Genomic DNA, 26,391 nt, shown 5'->3' on the forward strand with positions numbered 1-26,391 from the left:
TGATATCAACTTTCTGGAGTCATTCAAAAGGGGCCAGTCTTTCTGGATAATATATATTTCTGTTTGGAGTAGTGCACTGATAAAGATTTTGTTTTTAATTTATGGTTACTATCTGGAAGTATAATATTTATATTTGTTATCTATTCATTTACTCAATAAGTACTTATTGGTTTCCTAAAATGCCCAATCATTGTGATGGGCTCTAAGAATAAAGCAGTGAGTAAAATACATACAAAATCTGACCCTCATGAGACATACTGTCTAGAGAGTGGGATAAATTCAAATCGATTACCATGAAATAATAATCATGAGACATACCATGAGGAGAAAGTATGGAGTATTAGGAAGCTGGTAGCTTTAGAGCCTATTGTGAACAGAGTGCCAGGGAAGATGTCCTGGGAAAAGGTGGGTTTGGTGCAGACCTGAAGAATGCAGATGCTTTCCGTAGGTGAAGGTGGAGTGAAGGAGCAGAGAGGTGAATAGACTTCGGAGGATGTTTAGGGCGATAAACTGTCCTGTAAGATACTCTAATAGTGGACACGTCATTATACACTTGTCAAAATGCACACAGTGTACAATACAGTGGAGTCTAATGTAAACATCAGTGGACTTTAGCCAATAGCAATATATCAGCGCTGGCTTAGAGCTGTAAGAAGTACACTACGCTAATACAGTACATTAATAATAAGGGAAACTGGGGGTGCAGAGAGAGGCTCTATGGGAAATTCATACTGTCTGATAAATTTCTCCATAAATCTGAAACTGCTCTAAAAAATAAAGTCTATTAATTTAAAAATATAAATAAATCATGGCATCGCCATGAATTGCTAGAAAGCCCAAACTAAACAGAGAAGTCTGTCATATGGCAAACAATGGGAAATTTCTGGCTTTTTGCCCAGGGCTCTCCCTTGTCTCAGGGTGGAGAGATTTGCTGTGCCAGTATCTCCTGGACAAATGTGAGAGATTTAGGTAGTAAGAAGCAATTGTACCTAGAGCTCTGCATGTTACAGTCTCTGAAACATATGAAAGCTACCATGAAGTGATTCCTTGACTCCTGGCTTTTCTTTCTGCTCAATGCATAGAGATGTGTCTAAGAGAGGGTCACAGCAAGAGCTCTGGAGCAGGATGGAGCAGTGTCAAAAAGCCCAGCAGATTCCCCAGGAAGCTATAAATGTTAGAGGGAGATGTTACATCAGGTCATCAGAGCCCTCGGTGGTAGCACCAACTCAAATTATCACACAGTTTTACAGGAGCAGCTCATTAATATCATTCTACAATCCGCACCCTGCCCCCACCCCCAGGAAAAAAAGGCCCAAACCAGAGAAAGGTACAAACACAGCGTCAAATATGTTTACAAGCTAAATGCACAGGTGCTAACTGTTAGTGATTCTCAGCCATGCCATATACTCTTGACTAAATGTGGACCCAGAGAATATTCAGTTATTTGATGCTTTCTTCTCATTGCTTTGCTAATTGATTTAGAAATGAGAATTGACCCAATACTCAGTGACGGGCCATGTGTTCAGCTTGTGATAATTAGATATCACTAGTCATGCCGTCACACCTTACATTCCCAGGCTGTTTTTCTGGGAAGAAATTAGAAAGCAATGAGGTGTGTCTTCATAAAAGTGAGCAGTCTTTCAAATTTGCACATGCTATTGTGAAGAACAAGAGCTGTCTTTTCCTTTGTCAATTTCTTTTCACATATTTGATAATCTTGGTACAATAGGACATTCTCATCTACATTAACCTCAGAAGCATACATTTTTCATTACAAAGAGAGACTTCATATATGCTCTGCATTCATTTCCAACAAACTGTCAATAGCTGGGTGTCAGTAATTAACTGTCAGTTGCTGAGATGGACCATGATAAAACTGTACATGTGCGTTTGTAACAGTATGATTCTGGGGAGGTTTATTCTTGTTTGGAATAATTGCTGATACTTATCTTAAAAGTATAAATATACATGATTAATGCAATACAATGAAAGATAGTGTCACACCTATGTTAAATTATCATAATTTAACAAGAAAATATGAAACAATGCATTCTTATGTTCAGATTCCCAAATGTTGGTGAGGTGGCTGTAATGAACAGATGCTATAGTGACTAGAAAGGTCTATGGACCTTTCTCAATCCCATGTTCACAACAAAATAAGACTCAATTTCTAGAAAGAAGGAAAGTTAGTTGTTCTTTCCATGACAGAAGTACCATTATAGCGGACCATTACTGAGTATGCTTCTGTGTTACAGGCATGATGCTAAACATCTAACGTGTATTCTCTCATTTAACCTTCCAACAGTCCTACACTGAATTTATTTTATTATCGAATTTATAGCTAAGCAGAAAAAGTTTCAAAAAGGTTAAATTACATACTTAAGGTCACACTGGAGGTAAAATGGCAATGCCAGGATTTGAACCCATATACTAAAATGCTACATCATGGCTAACCTATATTAACCACTATATATTTGTTTTACCTTATGGAAAAAAACACCTGAGGTTTTTGAGACATTACTGAACATTTGTTGCTCTCCATAGGGACTGGCATTGAGCCAAGAATGATTTTAAGCTCAAGATGGAAAACACCCCCCCACACGCACAGGCACGCACACACACGTGCACACACACACACACTCTCTCTCTCTCCTAGAAGTGATTGTCCTACAGAAACCGCGTGAGTCTAAGTCCGTAGAATGGTCTTAAGATAGGGCACATAACGATTCAGAGAGGTTGCACAGAAATGCTCCCCAACGTTCTTCTCAGCTTTTCTTAGGTCACATTAGCTTCATATTGCCGAAAGGAGCGAATGGTCTAAAACAAATGTGTCTTTTGTTGTTGCTCCCAGGCGGTTGCCTAGGTACTCAGCTAGTTAAGTCTGTTGGCTTCTCATCCCATTTATCTGGGGGAACTGCAAGGAGGAAGCCACATGCTCTGAAAGGGCTTTGTGGAGATTGTACCCTGTCTAGAATGGGTATCTGGTAACATCTGCATGAAGTATATGTCAGGCTAACACACTGGCTTTGATTTGTGGGGCACGATTTTAAAGCCTCTTCAACCATCTGATTGTGAGAGAGGCAGGATCTAAGCAGTTTTTTTAAGGTGAACGGCAGGTTATCTTGCAGATATGCCTGCAAGTACCTTTTATGAGAGGCTGGCTGTGGTCTGTTAGGTCATCTGCATTTTTCTAATTATTATTTTTTTAAATGTCAAGTATATTTCTTTTTAATATAAATTTATTTTAATTGGAGGTTAATTACTTTACAATATTGTATTGGTTTTGCCATATGACTTTTTACTTGAAGGATAATTGCTTTTCACTATTGTGTTGGTTTCTACCAAACATCAACATGTATCAGTGATTTAATGAAAAGATGCTCACCCTTCCCTTCATTTAATTGTCTGCGAGGGACAACTAAGGTTCTGATGAGATCTGCACTCAGCAGTCAGTCTGAAAGACTCCCGCTCATAACTGTCTCAGAGTATTATCTTGAGTTCACTCCTTGGTCGTCAAGATAATATTCAAGAAAACGTCTTCAATTTTGTATAGCAGAGCCATGCTGCTCTTCCCTTCTCCTGTGCTTCTCGCCATAATTTTGTGCATGGCATTCATTCATTCTACAAATATCAACTGGATATCTCCTGTATACCAGGGCCTGTTTTACGCTCTGGGGATAAAGCAGTGGACAAAACAGACACATATCTCAGTCTTCATATGGTTGATATCCTAGTGAAGAGAGACAAGCACCAAAGGGATGAATTAGTCATGTGTATACCACGTTAGCGAGCTTCCCAGGTGATTCAGTGGTAAAGAACCTGCCTGCCAATGCAGGAGACTTGGGTTCAGTCCCTGGGTTGTGAAGATCCCCTGGAGAAGGAACGGTAACCCACTCCACTATTCTTGCCTGGGAAATCCCACGGACAGCGGATGCTGGTAGGTTACAGTCCATGGGGTTGCTAAAGAGTTGCTATGACTTAGTGACTAAACAACAATACCATGTTAGGTGGTGATAAATACTAAGGAGAAAAAACATAACATGGAAGGGAGAGACAGTGTTGGACAAGGGAGGGAGGTGTGTTCAAGGGAGACCAGTGTGATGGACAAGGGAGGGAGGGAATGATGCCATTCCAACAGGATGGTCAGGCATGCTTTGCTGTGGATGGGCCTTGGAATAACAACTGGAAGCAGATAAGGATCTAGTTTAATGTCACCTTCTGGGTGAGGTCTTTTCCAGAGCCTGTGAGTTATCTGGGAAAGGAGCCCTGTGTCTGTCCAGTCATTATGGAATGTACACTATGAGTTAAGTCTTTGGAGTAAAAAGTGAATTAGACCTTGTGCTCTCCCTCGTGTAAGAGCAGGAGAAATGGTCATGAATAAATAATTGCAATGCAGTGAAATATGTAGAGATAGAGAAAAAAAAAAGTTAAGTGGAAAACAGGAAGATAGAGAGGCAAACTGTGCCCAAGGGAAGTACTAGCAGGCTCAGGCTTCTCAATATTTTGATAAATTTCCTTATAGTCTTTCTAATACATTAATAGGTTTTATTTTAATTGGTAACATATCATTATCCTTCTGACTATAAACAGTTATTATAGAAATTATGGAAAAACACCAAAGTATTGGGCAGAATGCAAATACATCTGTAGTGTGCCCGCACAGACAAAAAATGCTAACATTTTTATATATTTCTCAGATACAATTTTTCCTAGATGTGTACGTTTTTTAGTGTACATCATATGAACTTACTATTGTACCATAGACATTCCCCACATCTTTATTTTTTTTTTAGATATGCTCCTGACATTTATTTTTTATTTTTTTTAACAGCTTACTGTGTCCTTTATTTTTTTTTATTTTTAATATTGTTCAAAAACACAATGGCTAAAGAATAATACTCTGTTGTATGGGAAGATCTAGTTTATTTACTTGGAAATAATTTAGGTTGGAGCTTAAAAACATGGGCTGTGGAGTCAAATACAAGTGCACTTGAGTCCTTGCTGTGAACCTGCCCACCGGCTATCTCAGGGAACTCAGTCTTTATAAACCTCCATTTCCTCATCATTAAAATGAGATCACAAAGGGATCTTGTTCATAGGTTTCTTAGGCAGATTAGATAAATTGTGGAAAACAGTTTTAAAGCATAGTGACTGGAGTCAGTAAACGTTCAGTAAATATAAGTTAACTACTATCGTTAAAAGTATCAACAAATCTAATAAGTATATAGAATAAAACATTAACATCTCTTTCTTAATGTTTCAGTATCTATAAAGTAATCTTAATATGCACAAAGATTAACATGTGTTTTTCATTAGTATGTAAAAATACTCAATAGACATTGGCTATATTGGCTTTCCGTGATAAAGAGAACTGATTCTTATTTAAGTGGCTTAGTTTATGGAACAGAAGCTTGTTTTTGTACTGCGTGCTTTTTCTCTAAAGAAAAAAGCTGTTGCATTGCATAGTTTGGCTAGTAAGACACAGACCTACATGATGGTTTACTACTTTTCTAAGTGAGAAGCAGAAATACAAGCAACTGGTTGGCTTAGTCTTCATAAAGTCAAAGTCACTCCAAGTTAGCCCAGTCCTGAACAGTCTAGGGAATCAACCTCTGGCCTAAGCCACTCAGGATCAGAGCTGGCACTTGCCCAAGCCCCCCTTGACTTTCCAAGCCAAACTCTCCTCCTTACACCAACAACTCTCATCTTTCTTTCCCCCTAGTGTTCCTTCTTAGACCAATGCTCTGCTGGCAGAAACATGCATCTTTTTATCACTATTTTTGTAAGAAAATTTTAGAATGATAGAAAATCATAGACTTATAAAGCTGGCAAGATATTTTAATGTGCATCTAATTCGGTGCTTGCTAAATTTGGCTGTGAATCATTATGACCTAGGGCTATGATCAAAACAGAAATTCTCAGGCCCAGTCTCAGAGAGCTGTATTCTGTATTTTAATATGCTCCATGGGTTATTCTTATATACAACCAGGTTTAGAAAACACTGATTTGCTCTAATCTTCCCACCTAAAATAAAGCTATGAGCTAATTCAGGCAGGAATTATGTCCTTCCTCCATTATGTCTCTGATCCCTAATAGCACATATCCAGTACAGAAATCCATACTTGGCACTTAATAAATACCTGTTAAAATGAGTATGAAACCACAGTATATCCTTGGAATTACTTATTTGTGTATTGTGCTCACTCATCCTTATTTCAAAAAAGACTTAAGGTATCTTACAAATATTCATGTAAAATCTCTGCATTCTGGATCCGGAAAAGATTCAAATGTACAATAATCCAAGAAGGATTAGCAGCTCTGACTGCTTCCTAGATAAAGTCTAATTCTCAATTAGTAACATTTATCTTACTGAGAATCATATGTATTTTTTCTTCCATATAAAATGTTATCATGGAGAGGAATTATGACACAGTTGGAAAATCATGTGTCATGTGGTCAGATAATCCTACATCCAAATCTTCCTCTTTGCACCCACACTTAGCCCATGGTAGCCCTGAAGTCCTGGGAAATGCATTTAACCATTCTTTACACTATTTCTTCAAAGACAAGATTCAACTCAGTTCATTTTTATCTGACAGGTATTTTTTTCAGCATCTATTATGTAAGGTGCTATTTTAAGCACCTGGGGAACAAAACAGACAATAATCACCACCCTCATGATGCTTTTATTCTATAAGGCATATTCTATATGGCCATATTCTTTATTCTATAAGGCCTATTGCAGAGGATTAATATGAGGGTGAAATGAACATGAAGGACTCATATACTCATAAACATTTCATAAATGTTAATTCTCTTCCCTGCCTTTGATTTTCTTCTGATCATATAGGACAACCCAAAAATGTCATTGAGAAAATAATTCTCCCTAATGTCCCTTTGCCAAAAAACTTTGAATTTTGAAGACAAATCAGGCAGACGCTAACATCCCCTCCCCAAAAAATGTCCCTTGATCTGTATTAAGGCTCTTTCTTCCCTTGTGGCTCAGCTGGTAAAGAATCTGCCTGCAATGTGGGAGACCTGGGTTTGATCCCTGGGTTGGGAAGATCCCCTGGAGAAGGGAAAGTCTACTCACTCAAGTATTCTCACCTAGAGAAGTCAATGGAATGTATAGGCCATGGGGTCACAAAGAGTCAGACATGACTGAGTGACTTTCACTTTCCATGCAAAACTAGTGGAATTTACAGACACTTTGGGAATTTTTCAACTTGACTGGTCCCAGGGGAAGAGCAAGCAGGCAGTCACATGTTCACAGAGTTCTCAAGGCAGCTACACATAGATGCATTCAGTATACAGCAACAGGAAACATGCATCCGTTTTCATTCTCGTGCTCATCAAACTCCAGTTCACAAGGAAATTTACGCAATGACACTTGTAAGCAGCAGAGGGAAACTGATGACCATCTAGGTGATGATCAGGCTGCGACTACGTCTCGAAGGCACCACAGTGATTTATAAAACTGTCTGGCTCCTCAGTGCTCTATGGCCTTATCCAGAGCCATAAGACATGCTCTAGATTTTCATCACTGTTTCCCAGAGTGTCTGCATCAATATAATTTCCCTCCATTTTCACCCTGAATGAATACAGTGCTTCTAAAGTCAGTGATGTTAATGTCACATTGCAAAGCTGACTTGCTAGCTGACAGTCCCACCACAGCATCTAAATGCATGCCTAACACTAGGCATGCCTTTCCTGCTCTTTGAGAAATCTTCCAATGACTTTCCTGCTACCCACCACTGTTCTAATTGTCCCTCAAAGCCCAGTTCATGACCTACATCTTTTAGAAAACCTTCCACAGTTCCCTGCAGCCCACGATGGCTCCTCCACCTGCTAAATTTCTCCAAAGTTGATTCTCTGTGCTACTCTTTCACAAGTTAATTGAAGCTATTAAAAAAAAAACCTTAAATCTATATCAAATTAGGGACCATGACTGAAAGAAAAACTAAAATCCATGTTCTTTGCACAAAAATATCTACCTATTTGAAATCTAAAAAAAAAAAATCTTTGATATGTTAATTATAACCCTAAAGATTCATAAATCACAGTGTCAATCTTGTTCCTGTACTGTCTTTAAAAATGCACTGCTTTCAACTGAAAGGAAAAGGGTAACTTTTTAAAAGTTTTATAGAGACTCAGCAACTTGGAGGATTTTTAGAAATAAAAGGAAGTGTTTGTCTCCTGTAGTGTTTTAAACATTTAGTCCCCTGGATCAATCAAAGTCTCTAAAGATGGCCCCAAGTACCTGAGCCAAGCTGCACATGCCTGCTGAGGCAAAGCTGCATCCTTCCTACTGGAGAAAAGGACTACCCTTCTTCCTTCCATGGGACGTACACAACCTCATATCCATGGCTCTGACACTGTAATTGTTAGTACTGAGCAAAATGGGTGTGTACCCTAGGACAGAAAAAGAAGCTGGGCAGAAGATCTTCTCCTGGACTTCTCCAGTGGCTCAGTGGCAAAGAACGCACATGCAGTGCAGGAGACATAGGAAACACGGCTTCAATCCCTGGCTTGGGAAGGCCCCCCGGAGGAGGAAATGGCGACCCGCTCCAGTGTTCTCGCCTGAAAAATCCCGTGGACAGAGAAGCCTGGCGGGCTACGGTTCATGGGGTCACAGAGAGTCAGATGCAACTGAGCATGCACATACAAAGATTCTCTAGATCAGTGGCCTCCAACCTTTATGGCACTAGGGATCAGTTTCTTGGAAGACAGTTTTTCCAAAGACTGCGGGAGTGGGGGGTATGGTAATGCAAGTGGTGGGAGCAGCTATAAATGCAGGTGAAACTTTGCTCTCCTGTGGCTCACATCCTGCTAGGCAGCCTGGTTCCTAACAGGCAATACCCAGACTGGTATCGGCCCATGGCCCGATGGGGACCCCTGCTCTAGATGATCACACCACCTCTGTTTTTTCTCTGTGTAGCACATGTCATGGTGAGATCTGTGTCTCTATGTGCCTTTCCTAATAAAAAATTTAAAAGCCATCATTCAGTTCAGTTTAGTCGCTCAGTCGTGTCCGACTCTTTGCAACCCCATGAATCGCAGCACGCCAGGCCTCCCTATCCATCACCAACTCCCGGAGTTCACCCAAACTCATGTGCATCGAGTCGGTGATGCCATCCAGCCTTCTCATCCTCTGCTGTCCCCTTCTCCTCCTGCCCCCGCCCCCCATCATTACTTGAACACTAATGTGACAGACACTGCTCAAGCTTCATAATTATCAACCTCTTTCATCTTCACAGCAACCTTAAGGGATAAATACAATTATTATCTCATGACATGGGATATAACACAACAAAAATGGAAGCTTGCAGAGAAAGGATCAAGTTACTCACCCAAAGCTCTTACTCTTAATTGCTGCACTAGACTGTAATAAACCATGAATTCCCTTGGGAAAGAGGACATTTGTTAATATTTATTTAGAACCCACTTGGCTAACAGCAAGTGGCTCTTAATACTTGCTCAGTAAATATTTGCTATGTTGAGTAAATGTTCAGAGTGAATTAGAGGTACAGTGTAGCACTGTGCTTTCTGAAACGTAATGGAAATCACTGTATAATTGTAAAGTTTCTACAAAAAGAAAGGTAACAACTTTGGGGTTTTGCCTTGTTTTTTTTTTTTTTATCATTCACAGCATGTTCACAGATAAAACTGCATCTGATTCTAATGCCATCACTGAGACGGTAGGCAGGCATTATTTTCATTTTATAATTTAGTGAAATTTCCTTGTCCAACAATCAATGATATGACAGAAGTCTTCTGACTCCTAGTCTGTTATTCCTTATGGATTTATTGACATCAAACTATGAATAGGATTCCTTCTAAGAGCATTCTAAGACTTCAGATCACTAAATGATCTCTATTATCATTTAAGATGCCTATGTTACTCCCAAACAAGTAAGACTTTAAATCACAACCCTAAGGTTCTACTCTTAAAGGCTTCATTTCCCCAGGGAAGCTCCAGGTTGTCTCCACCCTCAAGGCCAGATGAAATGAATAAAACTCCAGTGAGACCACTGAAAATGTCTCATTGAAAACCATCACAATATTGTAATTATCTTCCAACTGAAATAAATTTTAAAAAAGAAAATGTCTCATTGAATGATGCACTGAATAATGCATCATTCCTCCACCAAACAATACCAGAAGTCCTGGACTGCAGAGAACACTGGCTTTGGTGGGTTCCTACAATCACAGAGTATCTCTACTTCCTGTTGATACGTGGGATGGGGGAGGGGAAAGACTTCGGAAATGGTGACTCAAATATTTCAACCAAAGCAGTGGACTTCAGAGCAGGCATACAATATGTCAGTTTTTTATAATTTATGACCAAGCTCAGTACCTTCTTGAAGAAGCCAAGTTACATTTTGACTTTTTATAGCATTATTTATATAGGACAAGAGGAAAGGACTTTAGGCTTGCAAGCGAGCCTCTCCTCTCTCCTCCAGTAATTACTTCTCTACCTTCTGTCACGGTGCTTTATATACTCATTCATCAGACATTTATTGAGCAAAAATTATGTACTATGGTGGGTTTTAAAAAGCAAAATAATCCTTGCCCTCAGGAATTTACAGTCTTGTGGGGAGGGAGGGTAACAAGCAAAAGTCTAGACGATCATTTTTAGAGTTGCTGTGTTGTAGTGGAATCTCTACTCCCTGGTTCTGTCACTGACTAGTTGTACAATTTTTGAAAAAGTCTCTAAACTTCGATTCTTTATTCTTTGAGATGTCAATAATATGAATCAGGAGAGTAAGCATTTTTTAATGCCTATTATTTGCCAGATATTGCTCTACATGCTTTACATGTATTAAATTTATTTAATCCTTTCAATAGGTCTAATAAAAAATTACTATTATCAGTACCATCTTATAGATGGGGAAGGGCGCTTCCCAAGTGGTCAGCAGTAAGGAATCTTCCGGCTTATGCAAGAGATGCAAAAGATGCGGGTTCAATCCCTGGGTTGGGAAGATCCCCTGGAGTAGGAAATGGCAACCCACTCCAGTATTCTTGCTTGGGAAATTCCATGGACAGAGGAGCGTGATGGGCTACAGTCCATGGGGTCGCAAAGTGACGCCAAAGAGTCAAACATGACTGAGTGCCTACTCATATGCATGTGCACACACACACACGCACACACACACACACACACGAGGAAACTGAGAGATTAAGTGATTTGCCCATGGTCTAACAGGTGGTAGGTCCAGGTTTTGACACAGGCAATCATAATCCCCCTCTGTAGTGCAGGAGTGCACACCAAAATGAGGACCCTCGGGAGCTCTAAGGCAAAGGTTTCTCAGCTCAGGAGAGGAGAGGGAAAAAGTTGGCTCGACCCTGTATGCAAGACAGGGAAAGAGACACAGATGTGTATAACGGACTTTTGGACTCAGAGGGAGAGGGAGAGGGTGGGATGATTTGGGAGAATGCCATTCTAACATGTATACTATCATGTGAATTGAATCGCCAGTCTATGTCTGACGCAGGATGCAGCATGCTTGGGGCTGGTGAATGGGGATGACCCAGAAAGATGTTATGGGGAGGGAGGTGGGAGGGGGGTTCATGTTTGGGAATGCATGTAAGAATTAAAGATTTTAAAATTAAAAAAAAAAAATTCAACATTCAGAAAACTAAGATTATGGCATCCAGTCCCATCACTTCATGGGAAACAGATGGGGAAACAATGTAAACAGTGACACTTTATTTTTTGGGGCTCCAAAATCACTGCAGCTGGTGACTGCAGTCATGAAATTAAAAGATGCTTGCTCCTTGGAAGAAAAGTTATGACAAACCTAGACAGCACATTAAAAAGCAGAGACATTACCAACAAAGGTTCACGTAGTCAAAGCTATGGTTTTTCCAGGAGTCATGTATGGATGTGAGAGTTGGACTATAAAGAAAGCTGAGTGCCAAAGAATTGCTGCTTTTGAACTGTGGTGTTGGAGAAGACTCTTGAGAGTCCCTTGGACTGCAAGGAGATCCAACCAGTCCATCCTAAAGAAAATCAGTCCTGAATATTCAATAGAAGGACTGGTGTTGAAACTCCAATGCTTTGGCCACCTGATGCGAAGAACTGACTCACTGGAAATGACCCTTGATGTTCAGAAAGATTGAAGTCAGGAGGAGAAGAAGTGTCAGAGGATGAGATGATTGAAAGGCATCACTGAATCGATGGACATGAGTCTGAGCAAGCTCCGGGAGTTGGTGATGGACAGGGAAGCCTGGTGTGCTGCAATCTATGGGGTCGCAAAGAGCTGGACATGGCTGAATGGCTGAACTGAACTTCTAAGCCCAGAAGCTTCCATTGCTGTTAATGACACATTCCTCTGTAGGAAACACCCCTTCCATTCATCACTCCAGATTCATAGCTGCCTCTTCTCGGCTCCACCTGTTGCCCTGAGAGCTGACGCACATGACTGCGTCCTGGGCTCTCTTGCCTCTGGCTGCAGAGCCAGTGCTAGGCACTAGCCAAAAGTTGATGGAAAGAAGGAGAAAGATTTCAGGTTGTTTATGCCCCTGGCAGATGTCTTTTCAGTGGGTTTACTGGCTGCATCCTTTCCCAGCACCGCCTGCCTTGGCCGTCTTTGCTCAGGCCTGTTTATCCCTGTGTCTCTGTGAAGTCACAACTCTCTCCTCTTGCTCCTTTGCTTTAGGGTTGGTAACTGGGCCCCACTGTTACTAGAATCCGGTACTGCAGTACCACTAATGATTTCAGCACACCCTGCCCACATCTTCATGAACAGCCCCTTTATTAATTTTGCTCAAATTTTCCTAATTATCCTAATCTAAGTGTGCCATCTGGTCCCTCCTGAGATGCAGACGAATACACTGGGTTTATAAGGTACAAAAATGTCAACATCTCTGACCCCCAACTCACCCTAAATAGTATAATTTTTTCCTATCTCAATTTTCAGTGCTTCTGTGATACAGTCCTTTTCATATCTTCAAACTTCCCTGGGTTTTTTTTTTTGTTTGTTTGTTTTTAGTTTTTTGGTTTTTTTGCAGGGACATCCCATACCCTGTTCCCCCTACCTGGAATATCACCTTTTTAATACTTCCCCCTCTCTTTCCCTGCAACATACACTTATACCTAATTATACAAATCTACCTGCCACATATTTATGTTCTTCATATAAATTGTGGTAAAGAAGTGTTACATCTTTAAGAATATTTTATTCTATATTAGAACATCATTGATTAACAGTGTTGTGTTAGTTTTACGTGTACAGCAAAGTGATTCAGTTATACATATACATGTATCTATTTTTTTCAAGTTCTTTTCCCATCGGTATTACAGAATCCTGGGCAGAGTTCCCTGTCTTATATACTAGTTCCTTGCTGGTTATCCATTTTAAATAAAGCAGTGTGTACCTGTCAATTCCAAGTGCCCAATCTATCCCTCACCCCCCAACCTTTCTCTCCTGGCAACCATAAGTTCATTCTCTCAGGCTGTGAGTCTATTTCTGTTTTGTAAATAAGTTGATTTGTATCAGTTTTTAGATTCTGCATATAAGCAATATCATATGATATTTGTCTTTCTCTGGCTACCTTCACTCAGTGTGGCAATCTCTAGGTCCATCCATATTGCTGCAAATGGCTTTATTTCATTCCTTTTAATAACTGAGTAATATTTCACTGTACACATGTACCACGTCTTCTTTATCCACTCATCTACTGAGGGACATTTAGGTTGCTTCCATGTCTTGGCTATTATAAACAGCACTGCAATGAACACTGGGGTGCACGTATCCTTTTGAAACATCTCTTACTCTGGGTATATGCGCAGGAGTGGGATTTCAGATCATATGGTAGCTCTGTTTTTAGTTTTTTAGGAACCTCCATACTCTTCTCCATACTGGCTGTACCAATCTACTATGACCAACAAGGTAGGAAGGCTGTCTTTTCTCACACCCTCTCCACCATTGTTTTGTTTTTAAAACTTTTGAGGATGGCCATTCTGACTGTTGTGAGGTGATAAATCATTGTAGCTTTGATTTGCATTTCTCTAATAATTAGTGATGCTGAGCATGTTTTATGTGCCTCTTGACCATCTGGATATCTTCTTTGTAGAAATGTCCATGTAGGTCTTCGGCCCATTTTTTGATTGGAATGTTTGTGTTTTTGATATTCAGCTTCATGTGCTGTTTGTAAATTTTGGAGTTTAACTCCTTATTGGTCACATTGTTTGCAAATATTTTATCCTATTCTGTGGGCTGTATTTTTTTGTTTTGTTTATGATTTCCTTTACTGTGAAAAACTTTATTTTAATTAGGTTTTGTTTATTTTTGTTTTTATTTCCATTATTCTAGGGGACAATGAAAAATATATCATTGCAGTTTACGTCAAAGAGTGTTCTCCCTATGTTTTCCTCTAAGAGTTTTATAATGTCCAAACTTACATTTAGGTCTTTAATCCATTTTAAGTTTATTTTGTGTATGATGTTAAAGAATGTTCTAATTACATTTACATGTAGCTGTCCGGTTAGCCCAGCACCATTTATTAAAGAGGCTATCTTGCCTCGATTGCTGAGTCATGCCTCCTTTATCATAGATTAACTCACCATAGGTGCATGGGTTTATTTATGGGCTTTATATCCTGTTCTGTTAATCTATATTTCTGTTTTTGTGCCAATACCATATTCTTTTGATATAACTATAGCTTTGTAGTACAGTCTGAAGTCAGGAGGTCTGATTCCTCCCGCTCCATGTTTCATTCTCAAGATTGCTCTGGCTATTCCATTTTTTTGTGTCTCCATCGGGCATAACAGTGGAAACAGTGTCAGACTTTATTTTTTGAGGCTCCAAAATCACTCCAGATGGTGACTGCAGCCATGAAATTAAAAGGGGCTTACTCCTTGGAAGAAAAGTTATAACCAACCTAGATAGCACATTGAAAAGCAGAAACATTACTTTGCCAACCAAGGTCTGTCTAGTCAAGGCTATGGTTTTTGCAGTGGTCATGTATGGATGTGAGAGTTGAACTGTGAAGAAGGCTGAGCGCCAAAGAATTGATGCTTTTGAACTGTGGTGTTGAAGAAGACTCTTGAGAGTCCCTTGGACTGCAAGGAGATCCAACCAGTCTATTCTGAAGGAGATTAGCCCTGGGTGTTCTTTGGAAGGAATGATGCTAAAGCTGAAACTCCAGTACTTTGGCCACCTCAAGCAACGAGCTGACTCATTGGAAAAGACTCTGATGCTGAGAGGGATTGGGGGCAGGAGGAGAAGGGGATGACAGAGGATGAGATGGCTAGATGGCATCACTGACTTGATGGACGTGAGTCTGAGTGAACTCTGAGAGCTGGTGATGAACTGGGAGGCCTGGCGTGCTGTGATTCATGGGGTCGCAAAGAGTCAGACACGACTGAGCGACTGAACTGAACTGATACAAATTTTTAAAAAAATGTTTTGGTTCTGTGAAAGATGGTATTGGTAATCTGACAGGGAGTGCTCTGAATCTATAGATTGCCTTGGGCAGTATATTTATGTTAATAGTATTGATTATTCCAATCCAAGAACATGGTATATCTTTCTATCTGTTTCTGTCATCTTCAATTTCTTTCATCAGCATCTTAGAGTTTTCGGAGTATTCTTTGTTTATGCAGTGGTAAATTGGGTTGTTTAATTTCTCTTTGTGATCTTTAGCTGTTAATATGTAGAAATGCAACAGATTTCTGCGTATTCATTTTGTATCCTGAAACTTTACTGAATTCATTGATGAGCTCTAGTAGTTTTCTTGTAGCATATTTAAGATTTTCTGTGTATAGCATCATGTCATTTGCAAACAGTGACAGTTTTACTTCTTCTTTTCCAATTTGAATTCCTTTTACTTCTCTGATTGCCATGACTAGGACTTCCAGAACTATGTTGAGTTAAACTGGAAGGAGTGAGCATCCCGAGCTGCTTCTGATCTTAGAGGAAATGCTGTCAGCTTTCCCCAATGAAATGATGCTAGCTGTAGGTTTGTCACATATGTCTTTTATTATGTTGAGGTATGCTCCCTCTATGCCCTCTTTCTGGAGAGTTTTTATCATCAATGGGTGCTGAATTTTGTCAAAAGATTTTTCTGCATTTGAGATGATCATATGGTTTTTATTGTTCAATGTGTTAATGTGGTGTATCCCAGTGACTGAATTGTGGATATTGAAATATCCTTCCATCCCTGGGATAAAGCTCAGTGATCATGGTATATGATCATTTTAATATACTGTTGGACTTAGTTTGATAGCATTTTTTGACAATTTCTGTGTCTGTGTTCATCAGTGACACTGGCTTATAATGTCTATGTGTGTGCTCTTTGATTGGTTTTAGTATCAGGGTGAGGGTGGCCTCATAGAAGGAAATTAGGAGTGTTCCTTCTGCAATTTTTTGGAACAGTTTCTGCAGGATGGGTGTTAACTCTTATCCAGCTATTTGATGGAATTCCTGTGAAGCCATCTGGACCTGGACTTTTGTTTGATTTGGAAGATTTTTGTTGTTGTTGGAATATTTTTAATCATAGTTTCACTTTCAGTACTTTGTGATTGTTTCTTCATGTTTCTATTTCTTCTTGGTTCAGTCTGGGAAGGTTGTATTTTTCTAAGCATTTATCCATGTCTTCTAGGTTGTCCATTTTATGGCATATAATTGCTGGTAGTAGTCTCTTATGATCTTTTGTATTTCTGTGGTGTCAGTCAGTTATTTGACTGACATTTCTAATTTTACTAATTTGAGTCATCTCTCTTTTTTTCTGATGAGTTTCCCTAAAGTTTTACCAATTTTGTAAAGAACCCACTTTTAGTGTCATTGATCTTTGTTTTGTGTGTGTGTGTGTGTGTTTTTTTTTTTTTTTGGTCTCTATTTCATTTGTTTCTGCTCTGATTTTTGTATTTTCTTTCCTTCTAGTAAGTTTGGATTTTGTGTGTTCTTCTTTCTCTAGTTGGAGAGGTGTAAGGTTTGGTTGTCTGAGATTTTTCTTGTTTCTTGAGGTAAAATTGTACCGGTATAAACTTCCTTCCTAGAACTGCTTTTTCTGTATCCCATAGCTTTTGGATTGTTGTGCTTTCATTTTCCTTTGTCTTTAGATATTTTTTGTGTCCTCTTTTATTTCTTCAGTGATCCATTGATTATTTAGTAGCTAGGAGCCTGGTAGGCTGCAGTCCATGGGGTTGCTGAGAGTTGGACGCGACTCAGTGACTTCACTTTCACTTTTCACTTTCATGCATTGGAGAAGGAAATGGCAACCCACTCCAGTGTTCTTGCTTGGAGAATCCCAGGGATGGCAGAGCCTAGTGGGCTACCATCTATGGGGTCGCACAGAGTTGAACACAACTGAAGCAACTTAGCAGCTTATTGTTTAGCCTCCACATTTTTGTGTCTTTTACAGTTTCTTTTTCTGCAGCTGATTTCTAAAGCATTCTGGTTGGAAAAGATGCTTCCTATGATTTCAATTTTCATAAATTTACTCAGGTTTGCATTGTGGCCAAGCATGTGACCAATCCTGGAGAATTTTTCATGAGCACATGAGAACAATGTTTATTCTGCTGCTTTGAAATGGAATTTAATTTTCTGCTGATGGGTGGGGCTGTGATCCCTCCCTGTAGTTTAGCCTGAATTCCCAGGACCATTGTAGTCAGTGCCCCTGACCCTGCAGCAGGCCACTATCGACCCACACCACTGTTGGAGACTCCCAGACAATAACAGGCAAGCCTGGCTCAGTCTCTCGAAGTCACTGCTCCTTCCTCCCGGATCCTGGTACACACAAGGTTTTGTTGTGGCCTCCAAGAGTCTGTTTCCCTGGTGGTGCTCCATCCTTTTGCCAGATCCCGATTGGGAAATCTGCTGTGGGCCGTAGAACTTTTCCAACAGTGTGAGAACTTCTTTGGTATAATTGTTCTCCAGTTTATGGGTCATCTGCTCAGCAGCTCTATAGTGGGGCTAATGGTGACCTCCTCCAAGAGGACTGACGCCACCTGCCAGGCCACCCAGGTCTGCTGCAGCCAGAGCCCCTGTCCCCACAGCAGGTCGCTGCTGACCTGTGCCTCCACAGGAGGCACTCAAACACTCAAATGTGTGTCTAGCTCAGTCTATTGTGGGGGTCACTGCTCTTTTCCCTCAGTCCTGGTACATACAAGGTTTTGTTTGCACCCTCTGAGCGTCCCTGGTGGATCTGAGATTTGATTTTAAACATGCCCTTTTTAGCCCTTGCTACTGTCTAGTCAAGGCTATGGTTTTTCCAGTGGTCATGTATGGATGTGAGAGTTGGACTGTGAAGAAAGCTGAGCACCAAAGAATTGATGCTTTTGAACTGTGGTGTTGGAGAAGACTCTTGAGAGTCCCTTGGACTACAGGGAGATCCAACCAGTCCATTCTGAGGGAGATCAACCCTGGGATTTCTTTGGAAGGACTGATGCTAAAGCTGAAACTCCAGTACTTTGGCCACCTCATGAGAAGACTCATTGGAAAAGACTCTGATGCTGGGAGGGATTAGGGGCAGGAGGAGAAGGGGATGACAGAGGATGAGATGGCTGGATGGCATCACTGACTCGATGGATGTGAGTCTGAGTGAACTCCAGGAGGTGGTGATGGACAGGAAGGCCTGGCGTGCTGCGATTCATGGGGTCACAGAGAGTCGGACACAAGTGAGCGACTGAACTGACTGACTGACTGACTGTCTTGTTGGGGCTTCTCCCTTGCCATTGGATGCAGGGTATCTTTTTACGGTGGGACCCAACATTCTCATGCCAATGGTTGTTCAGCAGTTAGTTGTGATTTTGGTGTTTATGTAGGAGAAGAGGAGGGCACATCCTTCTACTCCATCATCTTGCTTGGAATGGAATGCTCTGTAAATATCACTTAAGTTCTTGTCATCTAATATGCCATTTATGGCTGTGTTCCTTGTTGATTTTCTATCTGGATGATCTCTCCACTGATGAAAGTGGGGTGATCAAGTACCCTCCTATTATTGTGTTACTGTTGATTTCTCCTTTTATGATTGTTAGTATTTGCCTTATACATTAAGGTGCTCCTATACTGGGTGCTAAGTTGCTTCAGTCGTGTCCGACTCTATGCGACCCTATGGACTGTAGCCTGCCAGGCTCCTCTGCCCATGAGATTCTCCAGGCAAGAATACTGGAGTGGGTTGCCATTCCCTGCTCCAGGGGATCTTCCTGATCCCCAGGGATTGAACCTGCATCTCCTACCAAGATGCAAATGTTAGTGGATTCTTTACCGCTAAGCACCAGTGCATATATATTCACAATTGCTGTATCTTCTTGGTTTGATCCCTTGATTATTATATAGTATCTTTCTTTGTCTCCTGTAACAGTCTTTGTTTTAAAATCTATATTTTTCTTACATGAGTACTGCTATTCTAGCTTTCTTCTGATTTCCATTTGCATGGAATAACTTTTTCCATTCTCTCATTTTCATTCTGTATGTGTCCCTAGACCTGAAGTGGATCTCTTGTCGACAGTATTTATATTGGTCTTGATTTGTATCCATTCAGCAGTCTGTCTTTTGTCTCTTTGGTCTGGGGCATTTAATCTGTTTACATTTGAGGTAATTATCAATATGTATGTGCTTGTTGCCTTATTGTTAATTGCTCTGGATTTGTTTTGGTAGGTCTGTTTTCTTCCCTTCCTCTTTGGTTTTCTACTCTTGTTATTTGCTGACTAATTTTAGTGTTGTGTTTGGATTTCTTTTTCTTTTCTGTGTATCTACTGTAGATTTTTTTTTACCATGAGGTTTTTATAAAACAGTTTCTATATAAACAGGATTGTTTTAAGTGGCTGGTCTTTTAACACATTATTGACCAGAGTTATATTAATAAAAGACACATTAATATGACTTTTGTTGCTCATGTTCAGTAGCTTCAGTCATGTCTGACTCTTTGTGACCCCATGGATTGTAGCCCGCTAGGCTCCCCTGTCTATAGGATTTCCCAAGCAAGAATACTAGAGCCATTTCCTCCTCCAGGAGATCTTGCCAACCCAGGGATCAAATCTGTGTCTCCCAGTTTCTCTCAGAGAAGCATTTAAATACATTTAAAAAAATCCAATTTCTAAAGCTACTGCCTTCCCTCTGACCAGTTCTTTTGTCTTTGAAATTCTCTCCTTCCTTGACTTTTAAAACTCCAAGACCTATTTCTTCTCCAACCTCTTTGCCAGTCTTCTTCTCATTTACTTCACCTGCTTCTAAATATCCATGTTCCTCTAAGCACAGTTCCTCAGGACTCTTCCCACTTGCTCATGTCTTTTGTTACCTTAACATTATTGACTAGAGATATAGCAATACATTTTTGAAGAGTGACACTGTTAACATCACCATCCCTGTGCTAAGTTGTTACAGCTTAAAACTGATCAAGGGCTAATTATGCGACTTTGGATTGTTGTTATCATTCACATTTTGCTCTGTTAGACTTTTGTTCCAACCTTGTGTATATTATAAATGTAAAATTTTCAAAAGTGACACATTATGAAATTTTGAGTGAAGAATTTTTTGGTGAATTTTATGATGATACTTTCTTTGACTGTCCACGTAGCATATATACTAGTGTCTCAGAAGATGACAGTTCTTCAGAATATAGTTCTGATTCAGACAATGTGAATATTAGACCAACGTAAAGATAAAAATTCTTAGTGATTGATTCTGATACGGAAAGTGAGAATGAAACTCACAGTGCTGGAGAACGTTCCTGTGCTTCTGCAGAAGAGTGGGTTGAAGGCAATGTTTCATGGAAATTAGAAGCCTTTATAGGTGTGTGAGGTGTAACTACTGAATGTGATAACTCACAAAGTGTTTGTGAAATAAAAGGATTATTCTTGGCCTGCCAAAAGAAAAACTGTTGGCCACAGAAGTTCGTTTCTGCAAAAAATCCCCTGGTCAATAATGAGTTAATTCCAAATGCATTTCCAATATCCTGCATTTATCTCTCCTCTTCTCACAGTTGCTGGTTTTGATATCATTTGTGTGTGGATGATTTTCTACCTTTAGTGTATGTCTGCCTTTCCTGGTGAGCTTTTCGATTTTGTAATTTGCTTGTTTCTGTGAAAGTGATAATCACTCAGCCATGTCCAATTCTTTTGCAACCCCATGGACTGTAGCTTCTAGGATCCTCTGTCCGTGGGATTCTCCAGGCAATAATACTGGAGTGTGTTACCATTTCCTTCTCCAGGGTATCTTCCTGATCCAGGGATCAAACCTGAGCTTCCTGCCTTGCAAGCAGATTCTGTACAGTCTGAGCCACCAGGGAAGCCTAGTTGTGGCCTTTTCTGCCTAGAGAAGTTCCTTTAGCATTTGTTGCAAAGTTGGTCTGGTGGTGCTGGATTCTCTTAGCTTTTGCTTGCTTGTGCTTTTGATCTGTTGAATCTGAAGGAGTGCCTTGCTGGGTAGAGTATTCTTGGTTGTAGCTTCTTTCGTCACTTTAAATACATTGCGACACTCCCTTCTGGTCTGGAGAATTTCTGCAAAGAATTCACTCAATAACCTTATGAGAATTCCCCATAGGTAATTTGCTGCTTTTCCCTTGTTATTTTCTTTGTCTTTAATTTTTGTCAATTTGATTACTGTTTGTCTTGCAGGGTTCATCCTACATGGAACTCTGTGCTTCCTGGGCTTAGATGACTTTCTTTTCCCATGTTAGAGAAGTTTTCAGCTATCTCCTCAAACATATTTTCTCAGGTCCTTTCTCTCTTCTTCTGTGGAACCCCTATAATGTGAATGTCGGTGTGTTTCATGTTGTCACAGAGGTCTCTGGGTCCTCAAGTCTTCTCGTTCTTTTTCTTTTATTCTGTTCCGTGGCCGTGATTTCCATCATTCTGTCTTCCATATCACTTACTCTTCTGCTGCTTGTTATTCTAGTATTGATTCTTTCCAGTGTATTTTTCTTTGCCAGTATTGTATTCATCTCTGTTTTTTAGTTCATTTAGGTCTTTGTTAAACATTTATTGTATCTTCTTGGTCTCTGCCTCCTTTCTTTTTCTGAGATATTGGATCATCTTTATTGTCATTACTCTGAAGTATTTTTCATGTAGATTGCATACCTCAACTTCACTTAGTTGTTCTTCTGGGGTTTTATCTTGTTTCCTCATCTAGGACACACCCCTTTGCAGTCTCATTTTGTCTGATTTTCTGTGATTGTGGTTTCTGTTCTGTAGGCTGCATGGTTATGTTCTTTCTTCTGCTATCTGCCCCCAGGTGGATGAGGCTGATCTAGATTCTTGTGCAGGCTTCCTGGTGGGAGTGGCTGGTTCCTGTCAACTGGTGGGTGGAGCTGGGGTGTTGTCCCTCAGGTGGGCAGGGCCATGTCAAAAGCTGTGTTTACCAGGCAGCTGGGTGGTCAGGAAAACTTTAAGTCATCTGCCTGCTGATAGGTAGGGCTGTGTTTCTTCCCTGTTGGTTGTTTGGTCTGAGGCATACCAGCATCGGAGTCTACAGGCTGTTGGGTGGTGCCAGGTCTTGGTGAGAAAGTGGCAGCCTCCACGCCAATAAGTTCTTCCCAGAACTACTGCTGCCAGTGACTTAGTCCCTGCAGGGAGCCACTGCTACACCCTGCCTCCACAGAAGACCCCCTAATACTAGCAGGCCTAGCCTCTCAAGAGATAACTGCTTTTTACCCAGGATCCTGGTATGCACAAGACCTTGTGTGTGATCTCCAAATGTGGGGTTTCTCTTTCCCCCAGTCCTATGGAATTCTTGAAGTCAAACCCCCTACCTTTCAAAGCCAGACTCTCTGGCGGATCCTCCTCCTATTGCCAGACCCCCAGGCTGGGGAGCCTGATGGTGGGGTTCAAAACTTTCAATCTTATGGGAGAACTTCTATGGTATAATTGTTCTCCAGTTTGTAGCTTGCGTGGGATTTGATTTTACTGTGATTGTGCCCCTCCTACTGGCCTGTTGTGGCTTCTTCTTTGTCTTCGGATGTAGGACTTTTTTGGTAGATTCCAGCATTTTTGTTGTTGTTAATGGCTGTTCTGGAATCAGTTGTGGTTTTAGTGTTTTTGTAAGCGGTGGGTGAGGCTTATGACCTTCTACTCTGCCATCTCGTCTCCATCCAGCACGTATAATTTCAATGATGATTTTTAATTAATTAATGGACTAGGGATCAAGAAAGACTGCTTTCTTCAAGGATTTAGCAAATAATTTTGATCCTTTAGAGTCATAGCTCATTATATTTTACAAAGTGATTTATAACATCCTATATTTTCATCCACACTTATTCTGCAAGAGTGAAGAAAATGAGTTCTGAGGATTTTAACTGACTAGTCTAGAATGCTGCAAATATTATATGACAGAGCCATAATAAGCCCAAGTTGCTGGGAATTCATGTCCTGCCTTGGGCTCTTAAGCAAGCCCATCCTACTCACCTGCTCAGCAAAAGTTTCTCTCAGATCCAAAAAATAAACAGGTTTCAATAAACTTTTCTTAGGGATGTGCTGAAAACTATTCTTTTCTAGACCTTGTATTTTCTTTCTTTCTTTCTCTCTCTTTTATTTATTTATTTTTTTTTGCCAGTATGTTCTTCCCACCCACCATTTTTATGAAACCAAGCAACACTTTCTGTGGTGAACACAGTTGTAACTTTGCAAGTGCTTTATTTTTGAACAGATGAAGGAACAATGGCTGTCTTCAGGGAATCTCATTTGAAACCTCTTGATTGCAGAGTGCCACATTTCTGAGAAACAGTGGCTAAGGTAATTCAGCTCCTGGGGCAGTTTAATGTGAACTTTGAGACTGATGAATGCGAGTACACAGCGCTCTCCCTCTGGTTGGTGGGGGAGAGAGAACGGAAGTGGCCTTTAGCAAGAAGCTTGGTAGGCAGCAGAGCTGTTCCTTGCTTTCTTTCCAACGTTGTCCTGCCAACTCCAGTGCACAGTTGTTCCCTATTGAGAGCAGATGCCTTTTGTACAGTTCCGGTTTGTGGAGAGAGATTTTCAGATACTCAGATATAATGGGGCATTCACACATTCAAAGACCATTTAAATTTGTCCCCAGGGCACGTGGTGATGGTGCCAGGAGCACACACTTGCCTAGAAATGGTCATGGAAATATAGCCTCTGTCGATGTAGGGTTGGTGAGGCAAATCAACCTGCACATGCAGGCTTCTGCTCTGACCAGTCAGGATGACGTTTAGCTAGCTTCTTTTCCAGAGCCCTTCTTTGGTTGCCTCACTACAGACACCTGGATTTAAATTCCGTTCCCAAGAACGCCCTTCCTCATTCTGGTCCTTAGGTCATTGCCTCCTTTCTTTATGCCAGCAGTCCTGAAAATCTATCAATATGGCAAATCCAAGCTTGTGAGACCCTGTTTGAAAGATGCCTTATTGCTCCTCGGATAACATCCAGATCAGTTAATCTTACTGTATATGACCTGACCTAGAACTAACCATTGCCTCATGGCCAATTGGTTCTTCATTCCCTCTCATGCTGCTGATATATACAATGCTTGGCAGGGTCCTGAACATGATTACTAATCTGACTGTGTCTCTGCACACGCCACTCTCTTCCTCGCCACTCTCCTCCCTTAGTCCACTCACTTATCCTTCCACATAACTAAGTATTTTCTCCTTTGGGAAGCTTTCTCTGATGTCTAATCTTGCCTACCCTTCCCAGAGTACTCCAGAATTCTTTCCAAAACAGTACTTACCATGTTTGTCATGTACAAGGTATAATTGAAAGTCACAATCCACAAAAATGTTAAAAAAAATATTGTGGAAACTAGAATTGTTAAAATATGGTATCAATTTTCTTGCCTCTCCCATTAGACCTTTTGAGGGTAACTATTCTATCATTCCTTTGTATAAATTACTTCCTACCATTATATCTGGTTAATTTTGGGATCTTGGTAACTGTTTGTTCTTTAATAAGCATATGAGATTTTATGGGTAGTTAAGCAGGTGATATTTCTAACGTATCCAGATGTGATACAAAATAGAGCTAAGAAAGCTTGTATTTATCATAAAATTGGGGGGTTAAAGTCAATTTTCCCATAAAAGTTTTTATAAAATTCTAGATAGAATAAGCCATTTCCTCAGTCCTGAGGATCCTCAGTGTTCAAGACTATGTGTGGGAGGATCTTTCACATACATAGTCTAGTGTGAGGGTCACTAATCTTCATGGTGAAGAAGTGGTTTAAAAATTTTCAGATGAAAGTTCAGTTCAGTTCAGTCGCTCCGTCGTGTCCGACTCTTTGTGACCCCATGAATCGCAGCATGCCAGGCCTCCCTGTCCATCACCAGATGAAAAGATGCTCGGAAAAGGAAAACAGATTGAAAGATAAGGTGTTAAGTAGCAGAGACACATTTCAAATCCAATGCTCACAGTCAAAGTCGTTAGCCTTTATATCATTTCTTTGTCTCCTTCCACCATCCAGTGGTTCCCAAAATGTGAGCTGTCTACAAGAGAATGATACAAAGGAAATCATTAAACAGGTCTGAATCTCATTCTACTCCATTTCTCGTTCAATCCTTTTGTTGTTGTTCAGTTGTGTCCGACTCTTTGCAACCCCATGGACTGCAGCAAGCCAGGCTTCCCTGTCCTTCACCATCTCATGGAGATTGTTCAAACTCATGTTCATTGAGTCAGTGATGCCATCCAACCATCTTCTTCTCTGTTATCTCCTTCTCCTCCTGCCTTCAATCTTTCCCAGCATCGGGTTCTTTTCTAATGAGTTGGCTCTTCACATCGGGTGGCCAAAGTATTGGAGCTCCAGTTTCAGCATCAGTCCTTCCAATGAATATTCAAGACTGATTTCCTTTAGGATTGACTGGTTTGATCTCCTTCCTGTCCAAAGGACTCTCAAGAGTCTTCTCCAACACCACAGTTCAAAAGCATCAACTCTTCGATACTCAGCCTTCTTTATGATTTAAATCTCACATCCATACATGACTACTGGAAAAACAATAGTTTTGTCTAGATGGGCCTTTGTCAGTAAGGTAATATCTCTGCTTTTTAATATGTGGTCTAGGTTTGTCACAGATTTTCTTCAAAGAAACAAGCATCTGCTATTTCATGGCTGCAGTCACAATCTGCAGTGCTTTTGGAGCCCAAGGAAATAAAATCTGCCACTCTTTGCACTGTTTCCCCTTCTATTTGCCATGAAGTGATGGGGCCAGATACCACAATCTTAGATTTTGAATGTTGAGTTTTAAGCCAGCTATTTCACTCTCCTCTTTCACTTTCATCAAGAGGCTCCTTAGTTCTTCTTTGCTTTCTACCATTAGGGTGGTATCATCTGCATATCTGAGGTTATTGATATTTCTCCAGGCACTCTTGATTTCAGCTTGTGCTTCATCCAGCCCAGCATTTCATATGATGTACTTTGCATAGAAGTTAAATAAGCAGAGTGACAATATACAGCCCTGACATGCTCCTTTCCCAATTTGGAACTAGTCCATTGTTCCATGTCC

At 40.5% G+C, this 26,391-nt stretch overlaps 1 protein-coding gene across 1 annotated transcript in view; it reads left to right on the plus strand.

Moving 5' to 3' along the window:
* Window positions 1–26,391, plus strand: part of GRM5 (glutamate metabotropic receptor 5) — a 786,169-nt gene that overhangs the window by 507,594 nt on the left and 252,184 nt on the right. The gene's annotated exons all lie outside the window — the stretch shown is intronic.

This window comes from Ovis canadensis, chromosome 21, assembly GCF_042477335.2.
Source record: "Ovis canadensis isolate MfBH-ARS-UI-01 breed Bighorn chromosome 21, ARS-UI_OviCan_v2, whole genome shotgun sequence".
Taxonomy (NCBI): domain Eukaryota; kingdom Metazoa; phylum Chordata; class Mammalia; order Artiodactyla; family Bovidae; genus Ovis; species Ovis canadensis.